This window comes from Pogona vitticeps, chromosome 4 (assembly GCF_051106095.1).
Source record: "Pogona vitticeps strain Pit_001003342236 chromosome 4, PviZW2.1, whole genome shotgun sequence".
In the NCBI taxonomy this organism is placed as follows: domain Eukaryota; kingdom Metazoa; phylum Chordata; class Lepidosauria; order Squamata; family Agamidae; genus Pogona; species Pogona vitticeps.
The window spans coordinates 99,924,467-99,949,287 of record NC_135786.1 but is presented as its reverse complement, the minus strand read 5'-3'; the positions used below and the strand labels follow the sequence as shown (position 1 = coordinate 99,949,287).

Sequence of the window (24,821 nt, the reverse complement as noted above, 5' to 3'; positions counted from 1 at the left end):
GACTGTCCCTGACTAGACCCCCCTTGCTCTGGGCACACTTGCCAAGGCTTTGCTGGACCGCTGGACAACTGGACCAGTCGTATCCCACACGCTGGACACCAATCAATGTGACAAACCCAGACCTACTGGGATCTATCACACAGTTACTAAGCTGCCACCAACCATTCCCTATAATAAGTCACACAGACCAGGGATGGATTTTTAAACAACAAAAAGAATAAAGTTTATTTTAAATACACACAGGGAAAAATAAGCAATCAGGTGAATAAAATAAAGTAACGTGGCTTATTTTCACACACACCAGCATACAGTTTGGTTCACCTAGAACCTTTAACTTAAAGCACAGACCCTGAACCCATCAGTTCTGGCTAACCCACAGACACCTGAACTTATCAGGTTGGTACTCTGACACACAGTAGTACCCTGTCAGACACCCAGACTCCCACAACAGCTTCTTCTTCCCCAGCTGCTGCTTCGTCCCAACCCAGTGTCTCACAGTCTGTCTCAGCATCTCCTCTTCACCACACAGGCATCACATATTTATACAGTACAGCCCCTCCTCCTGATGTCCCGCCTTCCACTCCCCATAGGATGGAACTTTCCCTCCAAACCCATGACAGACAGGTAACATCAGTGCTGTTATGTAACAAGCGGTCCGTGGCTGGAGGTTCTTTGAGCAGCCCTGCTTGGCCCTGGAGGATTTGGTGTAGTTTCCTTGCGGGGGACTGATTGATTGGTGACCGGAGGCCGGCGGGATCCCCGACGAGTGGATGGAGCGGGGGGATCGGAGCCGACCAGAGCCAGGAGAGCGTAACGTTGTCCTGGGAGCCTGGGGGAACTGCGGGATCGCCAGGACGCCGGAGCTCCTGCGAGCCGGCGTCATGTTGGCGGCCCTTTCCTCTGTTTTCGGTTACCCTGCTTGTTGCTGTTTCTTATCTAACAAAGGTGTTCCCCAAATTGACTTTCCAAAGTTGGGAACGGCAGGGACTAAGCCTTTACCATCTTGGCTTTTGACGCTTTTGCCCAGGCTCGGAACTAATATCAACGTGGGCTCAGAACTAACAACCAAGATCTGTGAGCCTCTCCCCATGAGTAAGAACTATAAATTAGCCCCACCATTGAGTCCAACGACAAGGCTACAGGGTAGAAGAGTGCAATCTTCGAGCACATGTGGGGGATAACTGTGTTATTCTGTCATTAGTATTTTTTCCCCCATTTTATTGTATTATTTTTGATTATTTTATTTCATTTTACTTTAATTATTACTAAGTTTGATTGTTGTTATATGTGTTTTTTTTTTTTAATGGTGTATTTAGTTAGTCTTTGTATTGTAAAAATTTTGATTTGTTAAATTGTATTAAGTTATTAGTTTTTCTCTTTCCTTTTCTTCTATTTTTCCTTTCGTCATGGAATGGAGGGCCTGCCTTCCCAGCGAGGGGCCACAAAACATCTCTGTGATTACGGGTAGAGGGCGATATGGCTTTGGCTCCGTCCCTACTCGTGTTAGAAGAACTATGAACAGATGTTTAAAGGCTGTTCCTTGTTCTGAGACGGAGACCAACCCCCAGTACCGAGGTAGCCAGACCAGCCAGCCCTCTACTCTACGCCTGGTGTTGTTGAATGCCAGGTCTGTATCTAATAAAACCCAGCTAATTTACGATCTTATTCTGGAGGAAGATGCAGACCTGGCTTGCATAACCGAAACATGGATTGGCGGAGAGGGGGGTCCCCCCCAGCCCTCATTTGCCCGCCCGGTTATGCTGTCCAACACCAGGGTAGACTAGAGGGACGGGGGGGAGTAGCTATCGTTTACAAGTCTACCCTAGAGGTAGTTAGGCGCTCCTCGGTGGTAAAGCCGGGTCTTGAGGCTCTCCACGTGTGGATTGGGGCTAGGGACGGAATTGGGATCTTGCTGGGTTACCGTGCTCCCCGCGACCCAGCCATTTCCCTTCCGGAGCTGGTGGACTTTGTCTCCGCGGCATTGCTGGGTTCCCCGAGACTATTGGTCCTGGGGGACTTCAACATGCATGCGGGGGCAGAGGCTTCCGGACCAGCTCTTGAGTTCCTGGAGACCATGGCCTTCTTGAACATGTCCCAGCATGTCAATGGCCCTACACACGTGGGCGGCCACACACTAGACCTGGTTTTTTCCACCAACGGGAGTGAGAGTGGTCCGATGGTGACTGACCTTGAGTCGGTTCCCTTGTCATGGTCGGATCACCACCTAATAAAATGTTTCACCAAGATGGCTCTCCCCCCTCGCAGGGAGCAGGGACCTATTGTCATGGTCCGCCCTCGAAGGCTACTGGATCCGATTGGATTCCAGGATGCCATGAGAGGAGTTACGGCTGACCTGGCTGGCGCTCCTGTCGAGGCACTGGTTGACGGCTGGTTCACCGCCGCGGCTAGTGCCGTAGACACGATCGCGCCTAAACGCCCTCTCCGCCGCAGAGATCGCCCGGCGCCCTGGTTTAACCAGGATCTCCGGGCGTCGAAGCGGGTCAGGAGATGGCTAGAGCGCAAATGGAGAAAGGACCCGACGGGTTTCAATCGTATAGCTGTTAAGGTCGCTACTAACCTTTACCAGGCTAAGGTAAAGGCTGCCAGTCGAACTTACCTCGCTAACCGGATAAGCGAGGCGTCTAACCAGCAGGCGGAATTATTCTGTATAGTACGCGACCTATCCGGAATTGGCCCGGGTGATAGGCCTCCCCCTAGTTTTACACCGGACCAATTTGCAGCATTTTTTAAATCTAAAGTGGAGGCCATCCGCCGGGACCTCGCTCCTTTTTTGAATACAGTGAGTCGAGTTGAGATGTCCAGCGCTCCGTCTTGTCCGGTGATTTTTGATACCTTTCAGCCTGTTTTGTCCGATACTGTCGCCAGGACGCTTGACCGCTGTCGTGCCACCACCTCCTCCTTGGATCCTTGCCCGGCCTGGCTAATCAAAGCAGCCAGGCCTTCAACAACGGAATGGGCTACTGTAATAATTAATCGGTCTTTCCTTGAGGGCAGATTTCCCTCTGCCCTCAAGGAAACACTCATTAGGCCCATTAGAAAGAAACCTAGTTTGGCGGCGGACGAAATTGGCAATTATAGGCCCGTCGCCAATGTTTCTTTCTTAAGCAAGGTAGTCAAGAGGGTGGTGGCCAATCAGCTTCAGGCGTTCCTGGATGAAACAGATGCCCTGGATCCATTCCAGTCGGGCTTCAGGCCGCGCCACGGAACAGAAACGGCATTGGTCGCCCTGTGTGATGACCTATTGAGGGAGGCCGACAGGGGCAAAATGTCTCTGCTGGTCCTCCTCGATATCTCAGCGGCCTTTGATACCATTGACCACGGTATCCTCCTGGGGAGGCTCACTGAGTTGGGAATAGGTGGCCAGGCTTTCGCCTGGCTCCGTTCCTTCTTGGAGGACCGCCCCCAGAGAGTACAGCTTGGGGAGAATGTCTCGGCCCCGTGGAGCCTCAATTGTGGGGTCCCACAGGGGTCGATCATCTCCCCAATGCTGTTTAACATCTATATGAGGCCGCTGGGGCGGGTCATCAGGGGGTGTGGAGCAATGTGCCATCAATATGCGGATGACACGCAGCTCTACATCTCCTTTTTTCCAACTGCAGGAGATGCCGTTCTGTCCCTTCAGCGTTGCCTGGGGACCGTATTGGAATGGATGCAGGAGAACGGGCTGAGGCTGAACCCGGACAAGACGGAGGTACTGAGGGTAGGCGCTCCCACAGTTGGGGACTTGGGAAACTCCCTCACTTTTGGGGGTGTGACTCTGCCCGCCAGGGATGGGGTCCGCAGCTTGGGGATCCATCTGGACCCGGCGCTCACTATGGAATCTCAGGTGGTGTCTGTGGTCCGTACCGCTTTTTTCCATCTCAGGCAGATAGCCCAGCTGCGACCCTACCTTGATGTGGGGGCGCTTACTACCTTGGTGCATGCGCTCGTAATCTCAAGATTAGACCACTGTAATGCGCTCTACGTGGGGCTACCTTTGAGGTTGCTGCGGAAACTACAGGTGGTGCAGAATGCTGCGGCCAGATTACTTAGTGGAGTGAGAAGATTCCAACATATCTCGCCCACTCTAGCCGCACTGCATTGGCTGCCCATCCGATTCCGCATCGACTTCAAAGTGTTGATGCTTACCTATAAAGCCCTAAACGGTTTAGGACCTTGATACTTGGTGGAACGCCTTCTCCCACCAAGATCTACCCGTGTCACTCGTGCGACCCAGGAGGTGAGGCTGAGGAGCCTAACGCCGAGAGAGGCCCGGAAGGAGAAGACCAGAAATCGGGCCTTCTCGGCGGTGGCTCCTCGTCTCTGGAACAACTTACCTCCTGAGATTCGCGCGGCTCCCTCGCTGGACATTTTTAAGAAACAACTAAAAACATTGATGTATAGGCAGGCTTTCCCAACAGAAAACTCCTGACGATTTTTCCTTTCTTATATCTTTCTTTGATTTCTATCTTAGTCTAGGTGCAATGTTTTAAAATTATATTGTTTCTTTTATTGTAAGCCGCCTAGAGTGGGCTAATATGTCCAGATAGGCGGGATAGAAATAAAATAAATAAATAAATAAATAAATAAATCAGTACTTGTAGTCATCAATAGCATTAGCCATTTAAAAAATAAAATAAAATGGTGGTATTTTGTGCAAAAACGCTTCTGCAGATAGTTCAGAGCCATAAGCCAAAATGTACAAAATCCTTTGCACATTAAAAGTAACTCATCTTACCCAGCAGGAAGACAACTTCTGATCCCCACTCCGCTTGTGCTTTCAGATAAGTAAAGATTTGTATCTCTGCTTCAAAGCAACCATTCTCCTTTACCGAGCACCCACATTCATAATAGCCATTAGGAAAGTGGGAGGCAGCTGAGGAAATGAGTGCAAGCAACAGGATACCAAATGTGGGGTAGTGCATAGTGTGATGAATTAGGGCTCAGGAGACCTGAATCTGAATCCCCGCTCAGCCATGGAAACTCATCTGGTGGAGGTGGAATTGGTAAAACCATTCCTTAACTATCTCAATGACCTGGAAAACCCAGTTAGAATTTCTATAATTCAGGGTGCGACTACACTGCAAAGCCAAATCTGAGCAATTTGCTGTGGTTTAATTATTTGTTGTGATTTAATTCACAGCCTGCATTGAGTTTGAAGTCAGTCAGCGCTCACACAGGGGCCGTGCTTTGATTCAGGAGACCACTGTTTGTTTGGTTGGTTCACAACTGTTTCACAGTATCACAACTAACCAGTTTGAATCATTCCAGCTTGAAAAAGTAGAGCCCCACCCCACCCCCCGACAGTAGAGAGAAAAAGCCAGTTTGGGAGCAAAAGAGCCTAGACCTATTTGAATCAGCCTTTACATCGTGCATTCACTAAAAAGTTCACCCATTTTATAAGAGGAGCTAACCACAGTATTTGACCATGTAGTCCGAGCCTAATAGTTGATTTGACAGCATAAAACACACATAAGTGAAATCACTTAAAATGTGGTGGCAAATTAACACTAATTAAGAAGGTTTTGGCTTTCTGCTTTGGTGTGTACCAGATTATGTAGATGAGTGGACATCCAGGAACACTAACGGCACCTCATTTATCAGCTGCAATTTGCCACCAAAATTTATACAGTACAAGCCTGAATGGTCCATTGGATTCTGGTCAATACATTTCATCCTTGCCATCATTTCAACAATAACCATTTATCTGAGGAAGCCTCTGCAGTGTAATGAGTAAAATACTGGACTTGGGACAGCTTCAGATCCCTGCTTAGTCACAAAAAATTACTTGGCATCACTCAGCCATTCAGTACCCTTGGCCAAATCTATTTTACACGGTTCTTTTGCGGATAAAATGGTGACAGGGAACCACATTAAAGAGTTGAGTAAATTGACAGTGCAAAGCAAGCAAGCAAGGAAGAATAGAAAGAAGGAAGGAGAACAGGCAAACAGGAGTACACAGCCTCTGGTGATGCTTTTCACGGATGCCCATCCTCCCCCGCATCAGTTTTTAATAGCACTGATTACCTGAGTGGCATCTCTTATATCTGTAGCAATTTCGATAGAGGTAGCCATGTTCCTCTGTCTGAGAATGTGGCAGAATTAAAGGGGAAGAACTGGGGGAAAGGAGGGAACGAAAGTTAGTGTGACATTTTAAAGACTAACAGATTTATTTCAGTATGAGTTTTGTGGTTCAAAATCCATGTCTTGCAGACAAAGTGTCTGGAGAATCTCCTTGAATTTTGCTCTTCTCTCTAGCTGCTGTTACAGACCTTGAAACTTCATGAAACCAGCCTCCATGGGTAGCTGAGCCTCTCTGATTTGGACTAGATTGGCAGAAAAGGCAATGGAAGGATTTGGGCTAGGGCATCCTCTGCCACTCAGATATATAACACACTTAGATAACATCGGAGCAGGGCTACAGACCTGAATTCAGCTGTAGTGTTTGGTGTGGTGCAGACCACCGGAACTGCAGTATGGGTCCAGAATGTACATGAAAAATTATGAACATCTTGACTACCCCCTTGGGAAAATAGAAATGAAATATGATATAAAGAGATGAAGACATTAGTGTTTGAACATTTGGAACATATGGAGAACTAACTGGAATAAATAGCATGATAGAAGGTGTCGAGTTTGGTCTTTGGTGTGTGTTTTTTTTTAATGCAAAATGTTTAGAATGGTTTATTTTCAAAGAATAAAGAAAGGTTGGGCAATGCACTTTTTCCTTCCAAGTTGCTACCTACCAATATAGAAGTAAATTTTAGAGGTGAAGGTAAAGAAGCCAAAGAGAATGTAGAAAACTTAAGGGCATAAATGGCCAAAAAAAGTGCTTGGGAGAGGAGGACTCAGAGTCATACCAATTCACATTCACGTTCACATGCAGATGCTTTTCAGTTCACTTTCTCTCATGTAATGTTAACTTCTGCAGATGTTGACTGCTCTGGGCCTTTAGGCCTCAGTTTGCCTTAATTTTGAGAGAAGCTTCAGTTTTCACAATGGGTCAGCTTACTTTTTCAGAAAGATTCTACACTTCCCTTTCTGTCTTCTTTTGTTTATTCCTCATACAGAGACACACATATCAGTGAGTTCACTACATTCTTTTACATTTTCCCTTCTCATTTAAACATCTGAGTTTTTCTGGATTAATTATCCTGCACATTCTCTTGGGTCTCCAGGAATTTGTTCCTTGAAATGGGTAACTATATGTCATCCTTTCTCAGTCTTTTGGCCAAAGACTGCTGTACAGCTGGGAATAGTAAGCTTTAATTAGAGGACTGGTGGAAGATTAGGCTGGGTATAGGCCTAACTGTGGCTAATTAGGCAGAACAATAATTTCATTTGATACTTCAATCCAGATTGTTCTACATTACACCTCATATTTCATCATTGCATTGTATTGTGTCGGAAATTCATTGTTTTTCCCCTGACTTCTTTTATACTGTGCCTTTATTTCATGGATCTTGCTCCCTGTTTATCTGTTGTAAGTTAAATAAGTCTTCCAATTCATTGTACCTGTGAATAGCCTTAGATCATCTCTGGGTACACTTTTCACCCACTGGGGCAAATAAAGGGCTTTTTTTCAGAGGCAGTTAGACTGGAGTTGTGTTTCTGCCATATTACCATTTTCTGCCTGTAAAGTAATCTGATCTACTTCACCCACAGAAAAAGAAAGATTTCTTCAGAAATTTGAAATGATCTCTGCTATTTGATAGTTTGTAATATAACACGGTAGGTTCAGGTGCATCTGCTAAATGCATCTGCTCCAAAGAATATGCTTAGATCCATCACTCTGCTACTGGCAGCAACCTAGGTTTAAAACAGCATTGAAACTGACAGTTACTATGGTGTAGAATACCACAATACTTCCAGTAGTTTTAGAAGAGGTAGCCATGTTGGTATGTGCTAGTGTATCAGGCAAAAACAACGTAAAACATAATGAAGACAAAAATATTGTGGCACCTTAAAGACCAACTGCTATATTTTTATGCGAGCTTTCATGGACAAGTCCATTTCCTCAGGCATAACAGTGGGATGACCCACTCTTACATCTGAGGTGTCACATTGTTTTTGTCTTTTATTTCTCTTTTGTTTTTGCCTGATACAATACTTCCAGTTATTTGATTAGGCATCCTTCAGTCTCGAAAGACTATGGTAACGTGCTCTGAATGGAGGTCTTGGAACAGCATCTAGTGTGGCTGAGAAGGCCAATTTGAGAGTGACAATCCCTTTCACACTCAAGACAAATGCAATCTGTCCCCTGTCCAGCTCCCTGACATCTGAGTATTCAGCCTGGAGGCAGGCGTTGCATCATGGCCTCTCCCAATTTGAAGAGACCCTTATCCAGCAGGCCGAGGCAAAGAGGCAGTCACTTCCAATTATACATATTGCCATAATCACTAAAGAAAGGCATATTTCTTAACAGCTACTTTATCTGTCACTTTGGATCATAAGTGACCATAAAAGTTCTTAACACTGGAATGAATGAATAAATGAATGAATGAATGAATGAATGAATTAAATGTTCTTTGTTAATCAGACAGCGGGCCTGCATGTTAAGGGAAAGTGACCCTCTTTCAAGAGCCCTTATTACTGAATATGCTCATCTTTGTTTGAAGTGAAGTGGAAAGCACGTCACCACATAGAGCATGCTGGGGGTCAGGTCCATTCTTTACCACACTTGCCCCTCCAGCTATTAATTCACAGTGATGAACCTTTCTGTCAGTAACCTGTCACCTCTTAACAATTGGCTACAAGATCAAATGTATCAAAGTGGAAAGGAGTCAGAACTTCCTTGCGTGTTCTTTTGCTCTTCCTGTTTCAACAACCCCCTCTCCTACAAGCTATTATCTATAGCTGAAATTTAATATCTGATAGGAGATAAAGCTTGCATAATCCTTTGACATGAAGAGAGATTAGGAACAAAAGAGAGATTAATTTGAGATTTGTTTATATCATTCCTGTAAAATCTTTTCTCAGAAATTCTGAAGTTGCTTTGTAATCTATGATTAAATTGAATCGCTCTTTGTCAGGGCTCTAATTATGTTTCTCCCCATTAAATAGTGTGTGTTCCAAAAACACACTTAACATCAAATCTGCATTTTTTAAAACGTTTTTCATTTAAAACTGGGTGTTACATATTTTTATATGGATGTGTTTATTTTCTGCAAGAGAAATTCATCTGTTTCATACACCTTTTCATAATAAAGACAGCATTTGTAGTAAAACATATCCTCCCGCTCTCTCACTCTGTTAATCAACTATGTATAATTGTTCATGGAGATCAACAAAGGTGGGTTTTTAAAAAGGTTTTTAATTTTCTGTTAAGTTCGGGAAATTGTAGATGCAGTGAATATGTGCTGCTTTAATTATGGCTGATGTTCACTTCCATTCCTCTTTTCACAAACCAAAATTTCTTTGATTGATCCTATATACTTGTCATTCAAATAGCTTTTCTGGGCTGACATTTTGGTGGTGGCTTGGTTTCTGTATGCAGTCTGATTATACTATCATTCTCTCCCCCCCCCCACTTCTTCTTCTCCTTCATGTTCCTCTCCTTCTTCTTCTTCAAAATATGCAGGAAAACCTCAGTCTGTAGTTAGCTAACACAAGTCAAGAAACATTTTTTCTCTCATTAAATCTGTGTCGTTTTCTAGCCCACTGGTTGCCTCACTTATGTACAGTATCAGTTAGTAGCATTGTGGCAAGACTTTGTGAACAGCATAAGAGTTAAAGATCTCAGTGGTCAAAGAAAACAGCTCTTTAAATTAAGATTTAGTCAGAAAACAACAAGCCCATTCTGTTTCCCAGGATTAGATAAACAGGTGTTTTCAGGGGTCATACAGGTACATATTTTACTTCCACACCTCTTGCATTGTAGCAGAAATTGACACTTTAAGACCAGTGTTTCCTGTTGCGATCATAATGTGTAGTGCTGCCCATAATTACAGGCACATGAAGAGAAACAAGCATTTTGCTTTACACATGGCACAGATGTTAAATGCCACAGGTAGAGCTGAACTCATAATGGCTTTTCTTTGTTCAAAGGCTGTATTCGTTGGAGCGGAATTTCTGAAATCCATGAATAACCTTAGTATCCTTAGCAAGTTTTCATATTCTTATCAATGTGATCCTTCACAATTATGTTCAAATCCCATTTAATTTGCTTGTTTAACGAAGCTGAGAGATGCTTAATCAATTCATTTGAATGTCAATTAATGTGGGTAGACTCTCTGCTCACTGAAAGGGAAACCCAAAGAAGTCAGACTGATATAATCAAATTTATTTTAACTGTAAGCACTGAAAATTTTTTATTTCAGTTTTATTCAGAAGTTAGCTGCATGCCTCTTCCTTGCCCAAGCAAGGACTTCATGTAGAACTTATTCTTACCGATGATTTAGACCGCCAGTTGGACTGTGACACTTCCTTCAGACTGCAGTGGTTGGAGATGTTACTAGATATTTTCAGTGCAGTTTGAGACATCTCTGTTCAGGTGAGTCTGATCAAGTGCAATGTATCTTACTTCTAGAGAATAGCTGCCAGCATTTAGCTTCCCTACACAGAAAACAAGTTCTCAAGGGGAACGATTCTTACCTAGTCTTCTCCTTTGGGGTGCTATTTTCCATGTTTGGACATTTATTTATTTATTTATTTATTTATTTATTTATTTATTTATTTATTTATTTATTTATTTTATGTTTCTGCACTTTATCCCCATTTCAGGGAGATTCTGTGGCAAGATTCACACAGGACTGAAAATGATGGAAGGCAGAAGTATCATTGTTGCTGTATTTTACATATTAGTCTAGAATAAGGATTGTATCATCTATGTTGCTCCTTATCTCATTGGATGAGCTGCTGAGATGTCAGAGTACATTCATAAACCTGATCTGTGCACATTGTCAGTAACAGGATGCTAGCAGGATGTGAACAAACTTCATTTGCTTGTTGGCTGGGAGAAGATCAAAAGGGTGGTTGTGTCACTGGTAGAAAGAGGCAGATCCTGAAAAGACAGGTGGCTAAAACTGGAAAAGCTATACTGGAGGTACACAATCAATGTTGCTAAAGTACATGAAGAAAAGCACAGTGAGGAAAAGATGGGTGCGAGAAGCAAAATAATGAAACATATTATGTAGATCATATGCTATACAGCAGGTTTTGATCAACTCTCCATGATCATAGGTTTATGCATGGGTGGATTGACTATGAAACTAATGAAACTTGAGCTTCAGGGCCCTAATCCTGGAGGGGCCCTGGAAGTGATTTTAGTCCACTTTTTTTAAAAAAAATTGAAAACTACAACAGTGGTTACCCAGACCATATTGCTGGTTGTGAAGGGACAGCCATCACAGTTCAAGCTTCAGGGCTCAAAAAAATGTAGGTCCACCCCTGGGTTTATGAGACTATGCATCACAATTTTAAGAGTAGTTCCTTGGGATTTCCTAGGAAAATCACTTAGAATTGTGGCTTGGAGCTGCTAATAAAGACAGAACAAAGATAGAAAAACATTTAAATCACTACATCTTTATATCACTTTGTAACTGTAGTAACTAGCACTGTACTGTATTACTGCTAGATAGAATTGTTTGATAAAAGCTGCCATATGAATTGACCCATTAACTCATTTTGAAAAGGTCTAATCTGATGATCCTCACTTTAAAAAAAAAAAAGACATTCTGTGCTATAGAATGTAAAAATAAAAGCAAAATTAATAAACTGAAACCTGCTAACAAGAGGATGTTTAACTGTCAACTGAAATTTGCATGTGTGTAATGATATTCATTAAAAATCTGTGTAAATTAATGCAATCATTAATTATAATACACAGTACTTTTGAGCACATTCTTGATTTATAGAAAGCTAATGCATAATTATTTATATCAGTGTATTTGATCAGATTTGTTTGTGCAGTTTTGTCATCTAAATTAAAATGAACATATTTTTCTAAGTTATGAGCACTCTCGAGAGAGAAAAAATGCAGTCATTTCTGCTGTATCTCTGATACAAATGGTTAGTACCTATATTTGAATTCCTTGCCTTTTTACCCTGCCTCTTTTCTGTTTGCAACTCAAAGCTCTGGCTGCAAGTCGAAGCAAAAATTTGCGACTGGAGCTGGTCGCAACTCAAAATGGTCATATGCTGGGATGGTTGTAAGTCGAGGCAGCACTGTACAAAATTTCTTGATATTATTCCGAAAGCCCCAATGACTACAGGGACTGCTGAAGTGTGTTTCTTCCAGAGGCATGATGTTTCAATTGCCAGGTCTCTGTAATTTGTTAGTTTTTCCAATTGTTTATTTTCAACATCCCCTGAAATTGCAATGTCAATGATCCAGACCTTTCTTCATTCTATTACTACTATCTCTGGTGTGTTATGTTCAAGTTGTCTATCAGTTTGGATCCAGAAATCCCACAAGATCTTGACTCCCTTGTTTTCTCACACCTTCTCCACCTGATGTTCTCATGGGTTTTTGGAGGCTGGCAATTTATATTTTTTGCATAATAACCAGTGCATTAACTTTGCCACTCTGTCATGTCTAACTTTGTAATCTGTTGGTGCAATCTTTGGACATCTGCAGATGAGGTGTGACACAGTTTCATCTTTTTCTTGGCAGAGTCAGGTTGTTGTTAATACTAATTCCTTGGATCTTAGCTTTCATCTCATTGATTTGGAGTGCTTATTCTTGTGCAGCAAAGGTCTTAAGGGTCCCCAGATTTAGCCATGCCCATGTTGAATTATGATCATGCTTTCCATCACTATTTCTCGGGTGTTTATCATGTAGACTGAGTAGACATGGTCTAGAGGGGCAGGGTAAAAATCAAATAAATAAATAAATAAATAAAATAAATGTAGTGGTTCACTTTTCCAACTGTTAATTTCTTTTCAACTTGTTGTTTCTTATATTGAGCTTTTGTTTCTATCGTTTTCAAAATATTCTCCATTTTCACCACCTTTAGTAATTTTTCTCTGCTTGTACTGATATAATCATTTAGACTTCTTTTTCCCTCCTCTATTATCTGCTGTATATGCAATAATCCACAGTCTCCAATTTCCAACAATGTTCAAGCTCCTCACAGGAGTACTTGCAAGATCAATATATAATTACTTAACTGGAAACTCCCTATACCCAACAGAACAGAAGGGGAACTTTAAAAAGTCAAGAAGCACAAAATATCAGCTGCTTATTGATAAAGTGATATTGTTCCCCTGACCAAGGTGAGCTAATTTCACTAAAGCTCAGTTAGCGGAAGAAAAGGAAGGCAGAGTAGCAGTGACAGAGAAAGTAGTATCATTATTCATTTAATTATGGGAGCCATGCCTTTTGTCTCGACTGCTAATCACAGACTTGGATGACTTGGAGAATTGTTGCAATTCTGCAAATTATCAAAAATTTGTTTGTGGGGGGAGAAGACACTGTCTTTCTTTTTAAATCATATTCCTTTTTAAAAAAAACCACATAATTAATCTGATGTCAAATACTGTGTATGGATTTATTTTGTTTGAATTCAACAGAAATTTTGTAGCATGCAAAATAATTAAAATCAGAACCAAGAATTAGGATGGAAATTTTAAAAAAATCTGTAAATCAAAAGTTGCTTGTTAAAGTGTGGCAAATTTGGTATTTTTATTCTTCTAGTATTTTATTTCATCTCATTTTGTTAGATAACCAGAGTAGTGGCTCTGCAACTTGTTGGGCAGAATAAGGATGTATTTAATTTAATAAATAAAATAAATTAGAGAGGCAATCCTCAGCTTCCCAAGTATTCCTAAGGACATGAGGGTGCCAGTTTCTTTAGAAGTACTTCTGAGTAAACCTGCTTGGGACCAAGCCTTTATGGATGCAGTCGTATCTCTTTGTGTATAGGTTCCATTGGAATCAGTGGGATAATCTTAAAATGCAGCTTTATATGCTTAAAGTATTTATTAACATGCTCAAAAATATGGATGTAAGGTTCTTCAGGGTTCCAGAAACATAAACCCTACTCTTTAATATATAAGATGTTGATCTTTTTTTTAAAAATTCCTTTGCTCCTGTTATCCAAAATATCTCATCCCTGAATATTTTGTCAGGCAAAGAAGCCCAAGTGAGAAGATTAGCTCATCCTCACCATTTATTTAAAAGGGTTCATTTATCACCTTTCCACACAAACACATTGTTCTGGGACTCCTGACCTATTTCCATCTTTGACTGCCTATTTTGATCTTCCTCTAAGTTCTGGGTGTCTTGATTCGGTATTCTAAGCTATAAAATAAAATGTGTCAAAGCAGCTAACTGGCACAAAGGGAGATGTGAGAGGTTTTGTCTTTCTCCTCTACACACTGGTACAAGGCTTTCTGCATTGCAATGATTTGAATGAGAGTTTTGCCAAATCTATTTTGCCTTAGTCATACTCATCCAGAATGGCATGGAATGAAGATACTTTGCTTGAGTAGTTCTTGTGAGTCATGTGTCTTAACTCTTCTTTTCTAAACAGTTCTATTTCTTTGAAATCGATAGCCATGGGCAGAACAAATTCCAAAAAGCTGTGTGAGGTGATCTGACAGTACCAAAGAGTAGTTTACAGATGTAAGTAAACATGATGAGTACTCACAAAATTTTTCACTCTGTGCAATTTTCCATCTTGGCATATTGAGAGACCCCATCAAGGCTTTCCCAGCATCAGCAGAATTTCCTGGCTTCTCACAAAAATGAAACCTCACTCTCATGTTTCCTCTTGGGAGTGTATGTATTTTTGCCTATTCTGCACAAGAAATGGCCAAATTCTATGTCACCTAATGCCCTTTCTGGAAAGATGCCCTTTGTAAGTTGTGAAGATGCAATATTATAACAATCCTGTGCAACCTGGCCTTTCTTTTGCTCTTTCTAGGTGGATCCTGCAGAGGAGAGCTGCTATTCTGCACAGGAATTCTAATAATTCTGGAAGGAAGGAAGGAAGGAAGGAAGGAAGGAAGGAAGGAAGGAAGGAAGGAAGGAAGGAAGGAAGGAAGGAAGGAAGGAAGGAAGGAAGGAAGGAAGGAAGGAACTTCTGCAAAATTTTGTAAGACTTCCCATGAAAAAAATCATAATACCCTCATATAGAAAAATCTTGCTGATAGGAGAAAGGGGCATCCATCTGAAACAAACTTTTGGCCTTACAGATTTTTTTTTACCCTACAGTTCCCACCAGCCCCATCCAGTATAACCAGTGGGAAAGGAGTGTTGGATTTGTAGATTTAAACACAAGGGACCAAAATCCCCACTTCCCCCAATATTTTATATTTGAGCCAGAAAGTAAATCTGATCCCAGCCCCTGGTTCTAAACCTCATTTGTTTTATTTTACATCTTATTTACTTGACTGGCATGAGCAGGTGCACTGTGATATATTAGGAGGGCCAGCATGGCCCCAGTACACCTGGGTATGTATAGTTCTTTAAGTGATGCCATAGCGATGACTGGGAAAAGTACATTTGCTGAAAGCTGCCAGGACATTCTGTATTTCTGCAGTCTTGCTGAGCTGCACCAGGGGGAGGAAAATAACTATTTCTGTCTCCATGTTACAGAAAATTTCAAATGCCCATGTCAGCTGGTCGAATTGGGTTTCTTTTTAAAGGAATAATGAGTTTAATTTTTTTTACTGACATGTTTTAAACTGTGTTTCCAATGTCTGATGCTTTTAATTATTATATATGTATATATCCATGTATATCTACACACAAATGAACATGTACCGTATTTTTCCATGTATAAAATGACACTTTTTCCTAAAATAATTAGAGGAAAAATTGAGGATTGTTTTATACATGGAAGTAAGGAGGGGGAGGGATCAAAGCGCTTTGATCCCTGCTTTCCCCCTACACTTTCTGCTTTTCCCCTACACTTTCTTTGCAAAAAGCTGCTTTCCTCCTACACTTTTTGCAACTAAAGTGTAAGGGGAAAGCAGGAATCACTTCCCCCTACACTTTCCTCACAAGAAAGTGGAGGATGAAAGCAGGAATCCAAGCACTTTGATCCCTGCCTTCCTCCTCCACTTTCTTGCAAAGAAAGAAATTTTGGGTTGGAAAAATGGGGGCATCTTATACACAGAAAAATGCAGAATGTTTTTATTTATTGTACAGTATATGTATACATAGTGATATATAATATATATTGTTACACACACACATACACACACAAGTTGTTTAGAAGATTAAAATTTACAATCCTCAAATCCCACAAAAATACAAAAAAAATAATATGGTGGTTCAACATATAGATATTAAAGCATAACTATATCATTATTTATTTATTCATTTGATTAATGGCATATATATGGAATTTTATATATAATGGAAGAAAAGTATACAATGAATCAAATGAATTAACAAATCATGGGATGGTACAGGAGTGAAAAACCAGGGTGGTGCTTCTTGGGAGTAGGCCACGTCAACCTCAGATTGGCTAGAAAATTAGCCAAGCTAAATTCCAATGAAATGAAGCCCAAGTGCCTCCTCCAGCATGTGAGCTGAACAGATGAAGCATGCTCTGGGAGTAGAACAATGATAAGAATACTAGATTACCAGGAATCATTACTGTGAATTTCATTCAGGTTGAAAGGAAAGAGGACCAGCGTAAAATATCCTGCCCCTGTTGCCTATGCCACCACAAGAAACAGCAAATTAGCAATATTAATGATAGGAAAAATAAGTAACCATGGTCACCCACCACTACCAACAGCAGGTAAGTAAGAAAGCATCCCCTGATATCTTGTTAAAAATGTTGGAATCTCTATAAATCACCCCCACTACCCATTCAAGAGTTTAAAACTGCTCTCCTGACAAATTTCATCTCAGTCCTAGATGTACATATGAAGACATGTCCTATCTGAGTTTAACATAGTTTCAAATTAACTGAAAATAATGGACAAATGATGAAGCTGAGTCACTTATTCTCTCCCAACATTAATTTCATGTTGCAAAATACAAAGAAAACTTTGCAACTCCCTTGATTAAACCTGAGAGTTATTCCCCCCCCCTTACATTGAGAGAACCACAGAAATGCTCATAATCTCTAGTACCAGGATTCACCATTTGACTCTGAGCCTCATATATACTCAGCCCCACAGATCAAAGGGTAAGAAAGAAAACAAGGAGGCAAGTCTTCAGTTCTGCAAAGAAGGGTGACTTTTACCCCCACCTTCTGAAAACGTCTGTTTGTTATTTGGAATTGCAACTTTGACCAGTAAAATATTGTGGAGAAGTACACGAACAGATAATTAAATCTATCAGCTGCCAAAACATTTATTTTCAAAAACTGGTTTAGTATGTTTACATTGACTTTCCAACAGAAAATTGTCTGGTAAACTGGATAATTACACTAGGTTTTCCAGTAAATGAGAATGTACTTTGCAGCAAGAACTTGGCAGGCATTTTTGGTCATCTTCAGAAAGAATTAGCACATTCATGGGATTATTTTTTGTGCATTTCTGTAAAAGCTAACATTGTTTTGCTACATTGACTATTAAACGTAGAAGCAGTGGATGGGTTGAACAAATAGCCTATCCTTATGTTTTTAGAAAGGGAAAAAGATGGTGTGTAGACACTTTGCAAAATGGTGCAAGCCACGACAGGAGAGGGAGAGCATCAAGCAAAAAAAGAGGTAAGACCTCTATTTGAGGCTAGGGGATTCCTGACATGCTGTTGTTTCTGTTGTTGTTGGATATATTAATATTATTTATACTCAACCTTCCCACTACAAAATAACATTCAAGGTGGCTTACAATCACCATAAAATAATAAAAACAAAGAGAACAAAATTTAATAGAAAGTCAAATAAAAATCCCACTGTAAAAATCATCAAAATCAACTTTGATGTTGCAAGCCATGATGTTGGAACCAACTGATAGTGATCCTAATAAAGCTCTGAAGATAAGTCAGATGTTTAAGGAGCTGTTCACACCCCCAATGAGTTTCTATAGCTTAGCAGGGATTTGAACCCAGGCCTCCTGAGACCTAGTCCATCAGTCTATCCACTACATCACACTGGGTATCAATCAATTGTGTTAAAATCATTAAAAAGACTCATACATGTGCTAGAAAAAAAACACAGTAGGGCAAATTAAACAGGAAATGCCTGTTTATTTAAAAGATATGTCTTTACACCACTGGTTCTTAACCTTGGGTTACTGAGGAGTTTTGGACTGCAACTCCCAGAAGCCTTCACCACCAGCTGTGCTGACTGGGGTTTTTGGGAGTTGCAGTTCAAAAACATCTGAGTAACAAAGGTTAAGAACCACTGCTTTACACCATTCTTAAAAGCAGATTAAAAACAGATGGACTCCAAAGGGAGTGCATTGAGCATTCTGGAAGCCACACTAGAGAAAACCTCTCTCGTGTACCTGTTAGGTTGTCCTCTGACATTCCTTAGCAAGCCTTTCCTGAAGATCTTAACATTTGGGCAGGCCAATAAGGAGACTGGTGGTCCCTTAGACAGCCAGAACCAAAGACATCTAAAGTTTTGAAGGTTAAAACCAACATCTTTAACTGAGGAGTTAAAATGGAATTGCAAGAAGCGTCTGATTTTGTAAATTTTGATAAAATATTGACACTAATGTCTGGCCTGGAATTTTGTTATCCACTAGCTTTCAAGCTTCTTAAATGTTCTTGGACTATTCCCAACTTTTTTTAAAAAGAAGGCTATTCATTCACTTTAGAAGGCATATTTTTTTTAAAAAAAAATGCACCTCAAGGAGTGACAAGGGCTGGAATCCAGTTTGTGGAACTTATGTTGTGTAAACTGGACGGCATCATGATCTGATGAGCAGGGTATTTAACTGAAACCAATAGAAAGCTTCCTGTTTGCCCCCAACATACATGTTTTGTGGCTTCTCTACAAAAGGCAGATGCAGGGAAGCCTTTGGGAGCCTTGGAACAAAGCAGAAGCCTTAATGGCTAAAACTCACCACCAGTTTGCTGCCAGTGGTCCTGATATCTGGATGGCAGCAATATAGCAATAATTTCTGGCTGCATAAGCTACCCCCCCCCCGCCACAAATCCTGAAGCTTCTAACGGCTTCCCAGGGCAAAAAGGAGCCCTAGGAAGCCTCAGAACCCGAAGGAGAAATAGGAAGCTTTCAATTAATTCGAACTAGGTGTCATCCTCCTTGTGTGGCATAAAATTGCATAAAGTTAAGAAGGGATTCCACCTGGTATGTTTAAAAATACTATTTAAATGCAATGTGTGTATGTGTGTGTGTAGATTTTAATTAAGAAAATTTATACATGAATGTGAAAGTGACTCAAATTGGAAACAATCTGATTTTTTAAAATCTCTATCATTAATCAGGTATTCCACGTATTCCCTGTCAATGTGCATTACCTCCTTTGGAAACAATTTATTTTTAAAAGAAAATGCATTAAACCTTCAGAATATATCAGTTTACCCCACAACATGATTTAAAGAATATTTGCCTTGTTTAATTGTACATGTGTCTTTGAGAGTATGCAATCATTTAGTACATATACATTTTCTTCAGTGTACATCAACCTCAATGTCTATACATTTCTAAAAAATATTTCTGTGTCAGTCTGAAAGAATCTCCATATTCATAGGTGATGCTATATAAAACAGCATTTATTTCATAAACTGTTTGCCAGGCTGCAGTGCTTAGATTATGGACTTTTATCTCTTCTCTTGTGGGTGGTGTCAATAAGGAAGAAAGGCAGATTTTTGACTTTGGTTCTTGAGAATCCTACTTGGTGCTCTGCTGATCTTTTGGTAAATGTTAGTGTTTATAAAACCAGCAGTACTAGTTTTGGGAGAACTCATCTGTGCCTTCTTTTAAACATGCTGCTGATTGTGACACATCACATCAATGATATTTATAGAAAGAAATGTGCCCATTTTTGTAAACAATATGGAGGTCCACAAACACATTGAGAACTCCTCCAGTAACAGACACAGTGAGCTTGAATGCAGGAAGACAGAATGACAGAATGAAGTGTGACATGAATTTTGGGAAAACCTAGCAATGAATGTTGCAAAGCGAGAGTGGAGGGAAGAAACAATGTTCATATTTTAAATGGTCCTTTCCTTTGATCAGATGATGAGCCAATGATGAAACATGACTCTAATTCCCACACTGTGCGGATGCCAAGTCGTCATTGAGTGTTGATGCACTTCTTTTAAAAAAACAGCAAATCATAAAGCAAAGGGTTTTGTTGTTGTCGTTGTTATCATCCATATGGTGGCTCCTGCCCTTCCATGAATTCTGCCTTCTGAATAAAAACGACTGAACTCCTCGTCTCCAAAGTATTGTCTCTGAATGCATTTCCCCTTAGGGATAGGAGAATGTGGTGGAATAAATCTGAAACCAACTCAAACTCTGCCGGTTTGAAATTTACCCATGATAAATGGAAAATAAGAGAGGAAAAGTGAAGCATGGCATGGTGGAGAGAGAAAAGAGAAGTAAAACAGAGTGCTGTGCAAGTCACAGGAAAATACATTATCGGCTAGAAGAAAAAAAAATGAATCCTGGAAGTTGAAAGACTGGATCCTTGCAGGTAAAAGAGATTTTCAAGACCCCACTAACATTTTCTTTCAATTCACTTTTTAAAATCAGCATTTACCAAGGTTTGCAGAGATTTGGGGTGGTCAGAGTGACTTTGGGGCACATGTTGCCCACCTGTAGACCACAGATGACCACAGGTTGCTTGTTGGATTTTCACCAAATTGAGTGTTTTAGCTGAATTAGCTATGCTTTCGTATAGGCTTTGTGAACCATAAATAGCGGTACAGCCTGTGCCAAATGTTTAGCTTTCACTTGGCCAGGCTATTGCTGAAGAGCATGCTGCAGATTTGAAAGCTAGATAGAACATGACCTTTCCCCACGTCATGTTCATCCATTGCACTTCAGCAAGGAGCAGGGTGCCACAGGAAAGAAGACAACTACATCGGGGTCTCCTGCTGTGCTGGATCCTCTTAACTCCATCTGTTTGCAACCAAAGTCAGTGGTACTTAGTGTCTTCCCAGAGGCATCTGAATCCTGGGTGATGTTATTTAATGCTTGATTTCCATGTGTCTATGTCATAAAAATATCTATAGCCTCTTCATCAGATTTAGTTGAGAAACAAATGCATTGCAGCACTTCGACTACTTAATGGATTTAAATCACTCATGCTTATGTTTGAATTTATTCATGTCAGATAACATTTGCTTCCATGCAGTGATCTGTCTCAAAGCATGCTTCTCCTGTGGCTTTTCTGAGCCAGCAACAAAAGCTTGGAGAGTTTGACATAAAGTTGCGTAGGCCAGTACAATGGCAGACTTCTGACCACTAGAGGCACGAACAAAATTTATCCTGGAATACAAATAGTAGCCTCCAAGAGAACATTTTGGTTCTGGAATATGACAAGGAGATGAAGGCCAACATTCTATTGCTTAGCATAGTAAATTGAACTGAAATAGGCCTATTGAATCATTGGAGCTTTGGTGAGTCAACATCTCTGTAAGTGCCTTTGATTCAAATCAGCCTACACTAATTGTGACTTATAATGCTAAGCAACGGGATTTTGGAAACGGAGCCAAAATTCCTTTCTCTTTCGCCACTATTCCAAATTCTCTAAACTCCCTCATCTGAAGGCTCTCGAGGAATCCTATGAGTAACATACACATTAGTAATGTTCATGTAATTAATGGCACTTTTACTTTTGCCTTCAGCTATCAGAAGTTTTGAAATCGCTAGGCTATGCAAACCAGATATGGAAGATATGGAGGCAGTGACAGATTTTATTTTCTTGGGCTCCATGATCACTGCAGATGGAGACAGCAGCCACGAAATTAAAAGACGCCTGCTTCTTGGGAAGAAAGCGATGACAAACCTTGACAGTGTCTTAAAAGGCAGAGACATCACCTTGCCAACAAAACTTTGAATAGTCAAAGCTATGGTTCTTCCTGTAGTGATGTATGGAAGTGAGAGCTGGACCATAAAGAAAGCAGACTGCCGAAGAATTGATGCCTTTGAACTGTGGTGCTGGAGGAGGCTCTTGAGAGTCCCCTGGACTGCAAGGAGAACAAACCTATCAATTCTAAAGGAAATTAACTCTGAGTGCTCACTGGAAGGACAGATCCTGAAGGTGAGGCTCCAGTACTTTGGTCATCTCATGAGAAGAGAAGGCTCTCTGGAAAAGACCCTGATGTTAGGAAAGTGTGAAAGCAAGAGGAGAAGGGGACGACAGAGGATGAGATGGTTGGACAGTGTCTCTCGAAGCAACCAACAAGAATTTGACACAACCCCGGGAGGCAGTGGAAGATAGGAGGGCCAGGCGTGCTCTGGTCCATGGGGTCACGAAAAGTCGGACACGACTAAACGACAACGATGCAAACCAGTAATAGACAGCCCTCAGGAGCTTGAAGTAATGTTTGCGCACGTGTGCGCGCACACAGACACAGACACAGACACAGACACACACACACACACACACACACACACACACATACACACGATGGAGGAGAAAAGCATACATTCAGACCAATTGACTTACATTGCTTAGAGATAGCACATCATGTGCTGTGAACAAAACCACTGTGGCTCCATGATACTGAAATAAATAAAAGCTAATAGATTTTGACAATGATGGAAAAAGGGCAAAGCTGGGCAAAGCTTAGGTTTAAGAAAGACCACAATTGTTAGAAGAATTTTACACATCCCTAGGTATCATATGAAGAAACTAGTAGGTCTTTAAGTGGAAGGGTGCAATTTCGAGCATAACCTTGCTAGCCTGTGAAATGAGTGCAATTGTATGGTAGTTGGAGCATTCTTTGGCACTGCCCTTCTTTGGGATTGGGATGTAGACTGATCTTTTCCAGTCCTCTGGCCACTGCTGAGTTTTCCAAACTTGCTGGCATAGTGAGTGTAGCACCTTAGTGGCATCATCTTCTAAGATTTTAAATAGTTCCACTGGAATGCCATCACCTCCACTGGCCTTGTTGTTAGCCAGGCTTTCTAAGGCCCACTTGACTTCACTCTCCAGGATGTCTGGCTCAAGGTCAGCAACCGCACTACTTGGGTTGTCTGGAACATCCAGATCTTTCTGGTATAATTCCTCTGTGTATTTTTTGCCACCTCTTCTTAATGTCTTCTGCTTCTGTGAGGTCCCTCCCATTTTTACCCTTTATCATGTTCATCTTTGCACAAAAGGTTCCTTTAATATGTCCAATTTTCTTAAACAGATCTCTGGTTTTTCCCTTTCTATTATTTTCCTCTATTTCTTTGCATTGTTCGTTTAAGAAGGCCCTCTTGTCTCTCCTTGCGATTCTTTGCAAGTCTGCATTCCATTTTCTGTAACTTCTCCTATCTCCCTTGAATTTTGTTTCCCTTCTCTTCTCTGCTATTTGTAAGGCCTCATTGGACAGCCACTTTGCTTTCTTGCATTTCCTTTTCTTTGGGATGGTTTTTGTTGCTGCCTCCTGTACAATGTTATGAGCCTCTGTCCATAGTTCTTCAAGCACTCTGTCCACCAAATCTAGTTCCTTAAATCTGTTCTTTACTTCCACTGTGTATTCATAAGGGATTTGGTTTAGATTAGCCCAGTGGTTTTTCCTACTCTCTTCAGGTTAAGCTTGAGTTTTGCTATAAGAAGCTGATGATCAGAGCCACAATCAGCTCCAGGTCTTCTTTTTGCTGACTGTATAGAGTTTCTCCATCTTTGGCTGCAGAGAACATAATCAATCTGATTTTGGTATTGTCCATATGGTGATGTCCACGTGTAAAGTCGCCTCTTGTGTTGTTGGAAAAGAGTGTTTGTGATGACCAGCTTGTTCTCTTAACAAAACTCTATTAGCCTTTGCCCTGCTTCATTTTGAACTCCAAGGACAAACTTTCCTGTTGTTCCTTTTATCTCTTGACTCCCTACTTTAGCATTTCAGTCCCCTAGAATGACAAAAACATCTTTCTTTGGTTTCAGTTCTAAAAGGTGTTGTAAGTCTTCATAGAATTGGTCAGTTTCAGCCTCTTCATCATGGGTGGTTGGTGCATAAACTTGGATTACTGTGATGTTGAAAGGTCTGCCTTGGATTCATATTGAAATAATTCTATCATTTTTGAGATTGTATCCCATTACAGCTTTTCCCACTCTTTTGTTGACAATGAGGGCTACTCCATTTCTTCTACAGGATTCTTGCCCACAATAGTTGATACTGTAATCGTCTGAATTGAATTTGCCCATTCCCATCCATTTTAGTTCACTGATGCCCAGGATGTCAATGTTTATTCTTGTCATCCCGTTTGACCACACCCAACTTACCAACGTTCATAGATCTTACATTCCAGGTTCCTATGCAGTATTTTTCTTTGCAGCATCAGACTTTCCTTTCGCTTCCAGGCACTTCCACAGCTGAGCGTCCTTTTGGCTTTGGCCCAACTACTTCATTAGCTCTGGAGCTACTTGTACTTGTCCTCCACTCTTCCTCAGTAGCATGTTGGACGCCTTCCGACCTGAGGGGCTCATCTTCCAGTGTCATATCTTTCAGCCTTTTGTTTCTGTCCATGTAGTTTTCTTTACAAAGACACCGGAGTGGCTTGCCAGTTCCTGCTCCAGGTGGATCACATTTCATCAGAACTCTCCACTATGACCTGTCCATCTTGGGTGTTTGTGCATGGCATAGCCCATCGCTTCTCTGAATTACTCAAGTCCCTTCACCACAATAAGGCAGCAATCAATGAAGGGGGGGGGCTATCAGATAGTTTGCAATAATTGTGAAGTGCTAGATAGTTTCTGTTCTCTTCAATATGTTACTAGTGAACATATAGTACATAAAGTATATTTTTGTGGTTTTTTGTTCCATTTTTTTTGTAGAAAAGTTCTTT

General features: G+C 41.1%; 1 long non-coding RNA gene across 1 annotated transcript; it reads left to right on the top strand.

The window, feature by feature from the left end:
- Positions 1–12,996: 12,996 nt before the first annotated feature.
- Positions 12,997–24,584, top strand: LOC144588657 (uncharacterized). The gene is made up of 5 exons (XR_013544307.1): positions 12,997–14,566; positions 14,868–15,038; positions 16,567–16,697; positions 20,296–20,517; positions 21,674–24,584. It is a non-coding gene; the product is annotated as an uncharacterized LOC144588657 (long non-coding RNA).
- Positions 24,585–24,821: the final 237 nt, after the last annotated feature.